Consider the following 5003-nt stretch of genomic DNA (forward strand, 5'->3'; position numbering starts at 1 on the left):
AAACTGGGAAAGGAGAAATTTACATGTAAATAAAGAAAATATCTAATAAAAAATCAAAGAGAAAAAAAAAGAAAATCAGGGCAAGGAAAGAGGGCAAGAGATATTTTGTTCTTCCTCTTTTAAATACAGGGTGAGGGGGATGAGCAAACAGGGAAGGAGAGAGAGGAGGAGAGGAATAAAGGTAAGGAGGGGGAGGAAGAAAATGAGGAGGGGCAGGAGGAAGAAGGGAGGTAGAGGGAAACATCATTATTAGCCAATGGTACTATTTTAAAGAGAGACTTGGAGCTTTGTTCTGTAAATAGTCAGTAGAGGTCAGGAAGGTTCCTCCTTCATTTGCTGTTGCCCTCTTACAAGCTGTCAGTGATTTGGTGTTAACAGAGTAGAACGAACAAGCTTTGGAGGCTGGAAGTTCAAGGCCCAGAGCAAGTCTGATGGGTGGCTCCTGAAGAGCAGGGAGGTAATTCATTAAACCTACTCCCTTAAACAGTATTTAACCCAAAGTCTGTGCAATTCCCTATGCGATCCTGAGTAGGGCAGCGAACTCCATCTGTTCCAGCTTGCTTTGCTTCTGGAGAAATGGAGGAGAATTTCTGCTGACCCTCGATGTAGGCGCAGCACACTTCCCAAGGGTGGGCTCAGGCTGCTCCTTTTCTGGGGTTCTCAAGTTGCTTTTCACGTTTGCTGGTCGTGAAGGACGGCTACTTGCTGCTGTCAGAGTTTGCTTACCAACCCCTCCCCGTTTCCCAGTGAAAATCAAATATAACGAAAACACCAGTGATTAAATTTATTGCAGCAAACTCTCAAATGGAATGAGTAGCCTCAGATGGAGGGCCTGAGGCACAGTTCTCTGCGAAGTCATCCGTCATCGTAGTTCGCGTACTTTATAATATCCGTTTGGAGAAACTGTAACAGCTACTCTTTATATTGCGTTTCAAACAAACAAGCGGTACTTTGTTCGGGTTGCTGAGTTTTTTTTTTTTAATAGCTGACCTTTATTAAGCTTATATCACAAAATACGTGAAGCTGTAAACCTGCTTAGGAACAATATTAGCTGAAAAACGAGTATTTGTAGGAAGGGGATCGATTCTACCATTAGATTAGTCAGCAATTGTAGAAACAACTCTGGAGTAAAAAGAAGGCTCAAGAGAGAATGCATTATATACTATATATTCTGGAAAACACTTGTTCAATATATGTGCATATGTCTTAGTCATTAAAAACTGAAAAACTCACTAGAAAATCCTGTATTCAAGATAGCCTCCAATAGTTACAATGAACACTGTCAAGGTCAGAGAGAGAGAGAGAGAGAGAGAGAGAGAGAGAGAGAGAGAGAGAGAGAGAGAGAGAGGGAGAGAGAGAGAGAGTGTGTGTGTTCTCTCTACCACTTGGATCTTGAGGCTCATACTTGTGTTACCAGCCTTAGTAGCAAATGATTTTATTTACTGAGCCATCTCACCATCCTTACACATTATTATTATTATTATTATTTTTGAGATGAGGTCTCTTAGAAAACTAGGAGCATGCCTTTTTGACTAGATTGGCTGCCCAGCAACACTCTAAAAAGCTCTGCCCGTCTCTGCTTCCCCAGTGCTGGTGTGACAGGAGTGTGCTATCTCAGCTCTAGGCATCAAATTCAGGTCCTCTTGCTTTGTGGATCAAGCGCTTTAGCCATTGGACTAATTCTCCAGCCTTCATATTTTTCTTTTAGAAGTTAAAAACCAGGTGCATTACTGAGTCCAGCCACTCTCAGCTCTTTTTGTCTATCACTTTACATTTATCAATGTAAGTTCTTGAATTTGAAGGTCAGTGGATGAATTGCCAGGATTTAAAATTTTCTCATACTTTCCATGGATAGTTACTGCAGATATAAACATAACACTCATAGATAGACACAGTGGTGCACACACACACACACACACACACACACACCCCTGAGTTTCTCAAGGTGTGTAAAGCGGTACCTGGAGTTACCTCAAGATGCTAGTCTCAGGCTATGGCAATTCATATGCACTTCTCCACTTAGCTGTAGAAGCAGCAGGTAGTGGGGAGCCTGTTCAGAGTGGCCAGGCTTTGTTTTGTTTGTCAGTTAAAACAGAAGCCCCAGCATTCTGGACTTGGCAGCTTGTTAGTAGAAAAGCCACCAGGAAGCTGGGGGGTTGGTAATTTAGTGCACAAACCTATTCCCCATCCAGCTGCAGAGCCGCAGGTGGCTGTAACTGTAGCAAACAGGAGCTTTAAAAAACGGAATAAGGAAACGGAGGAGCTTTTTATTATTAGTTTTGCACTTGTCACTGTGGCTGAGAATGTAAGAGTGTTGGTCTTGTTCATTTGGATTTTTTTATTAACATGCATCAAAATGTATACAGGAAGGTGCCTCCTCCCAGGTTAGTGCACTGAACATTGAAGGGCTCCTCTGTGTTCCCGGTGTTGGGGAAATTCATTTCCTGTTTTAGATTTTGGTGTGGAGCCAGCCATGCATACAGCTTCCTAATAAAGGAGCAGAAGGGCTCTTCCAGAGCACTTAACAGGAAAGGTTCTGATCATGGAATGAAGAAACTCTCTAGAAGAAAATAAATAGGAGCTAGAGGACTAAGAGGAACAGAAGTGTATTTGAAAGCAAAGGTCATGGGAAGAAAGAGTTTTCAGAGAATTTACTGAAAATGTCAGAGTACCTTGAGTTCAAGTGGAAAAAAAATGAGTTGCTTATTCCATGGCTCTGATAGATGTTTGAAAAATTTCCTCTATCAGCCCATCTTTCTTGAACAGGACCAAATCACAAACCCCAACCCTCAAAGGTGGATGGCAGCCATTTCTTTCTGTTTTTCTTTTTAGTTAATTAATGATTTTACTTATTTACATTCCAAATGTTGCCTCCTCCCTCCCAGTCCCTTCTTGTAGAGTTCTTCCCCTAATCCTCCCTCCCCTTCTACTCTGAGAGGGGGCTGCCTCCAAGATATCCTCTCACCCCCCACCCTAACCCTGGGGTATCAAGTCTCTTCAAGATTAGGCACATCCTCTCCCACTGAGGGATGGCAATGATTTGGTATCTCATGGAAAGTGAGAGGGCACAAGGGACAATCATTAACAGGGCCTGGAGAAAAGGAGAAATTGTGAAAAACCAGCTAGAGAAATCAGAGTGTAAAAAGGTGGCTAGGTCTGAAATAAATCCAGGTCATTCAGTGGTCCATTGTTTCAGAGATGTAACGGAAGATGCTCCCTATGTGAGTCATACAAATGGAATATAGCTGTGATTCGCCCTGATGAGAAATTTCATAGAAGGTCTAGATAAAGAAAACCATAAAATGCACCAGGAAGCTATTTTAAAAAGGTTAAAACCATTTTCCTAAATGAATCAAAATGTAGTATTCCTAAATGAGAACCCTCAGTCTGTAAAAATATGGATTCTTAGAGTTTCAAAAGTTTAATATGACTCCGACTAAATTACAAGGATTCCTTTTGAAATTTGTAGTATGTGGTGCCTTACTAGACAACAAAGTATATTTTAAATCTAAACTCAGATTTTATGATATTGAAGTAAAAATGTAGGCAATTTAATGGACAGCACATAAACAATCCTGAAATAGGGGTTTGCATGTATAAGAATTTAGAATGTGATTGACTTCTTTCTAATTAATGAACAAAAGGTTAGTTAGTTTGTGGGATATTGGGGCAACTAATTAAATATATAAAAAATATATGCTTTAATAGTATACAGTGAATTGAAATACACATGCTTGGTTAAAGAGTTAGGGTTAGAAAAGATGCTGTATGAAGAAAATGCCCTTGTTGTAATATTAAAAATAAATATTAGTAGTTTGGTTATTAAAATAAATAAAGGTAGAAAAGCATTTGCCACATCCTGTTCAGTGGGTTAAATCCTTGATACTAAAAACAGTACCAACAGACCAGTGGGAAAAATAATAAAAAAGCACAGCAAGAAAATAAACCAAAAACACTACCAGAAAGTTGCAAAAGATTAAAAAAATACTTTTTAGAGCTATGTACTTGTTGATTTTTAAATTTGGATAGAGTTTGCCAGTATGATATTTAATATTCATGAGACAAGGAGAAGGAAAAGCTCTTCTGGTTAATGTTAGTGGTAATTCAGTGTTGACAAGTGTTGGAGAATAATTCAGTGGGCACTTGTTTTGAATAAGACACAAAACTAGCCAAACACTCAGATGTTCCTCTCACGGAGTTTCAATCTTAGATGAACAATCAAATTTGTGTGTCAGGGGTCAAGACAGCTGTAACCAGCACTGTATCTCCGCAGTAAAGAGCATAAGCGCCCTCTTCCAGGAGCCCAGGTTCAGTTCCCAGCACCCACATGGGAGCTCACAACCATCTGTAACCCTGGTCCTTTGCTGGCCTACTTACAGGCAAAATATTCATACACATGAAAGAAAAACAAAGGGGAAAAATTGAAAGCTATGTATTAACACTTATGAATTAAGTTTATCCCAGATGCTTTTAGAACCTCAGTTAACAATCAGAAATCCCTCAAATCTCCAAAAGAGAAAGATGACAATATTATGTAGCTTATAAACAACTGTTGTATAAGACTTTAATAAGAGAAAAATAGTCCTTATTTGCTTTTTATTGAAAAGGAGGAAGAAGGAAGAGGAGGAAGAAGAAAGAGGAGGAAGAAGGAAAAGGAGGAAGAAGGAAGAGGAAGAGGACAAAGAGGAGGAGGAGAAGGAGGAGAAGGTGGCTAGAGACCTGGAGGAAATGGAAGAGGCACTACAGAACCATCCTAATGTTGAGAACTTTGTCAGTTGTGTAAACATGCACTGATTGCTTTTCTCATTGTGGCAAATACTAGACAACAGCAACATAGAACGAAGGTCTGTCCTAGCCCATGACTTACAGAGCAGTCCATCATTGCGAAGAAGGCATGGCAACAGGAGCATGAAGCAAGCACTCACATTATTTTCATGTTGGAATGCAGAGGTGGGTCAGGCTCATGCTCAACCATTTTGTTCATTTGGGGTATCCAGCTCACA

Source organism: Mastomys coucha, unplaced genomic scaffold (assembly GCF_008632895.1).
Source record: "Mastomys coucha isolate ucsf_1 unplaced genomic scaffold, UCSF_Mcou_1 pScaffold20, whole genome shotgun sequence".
Classification (NCBI taxonomy): Eukaryota; Metazoa; Chordata; class Mammalia; order Rodentia; family Muridae; genus Mastomys; species Mastomys coucha.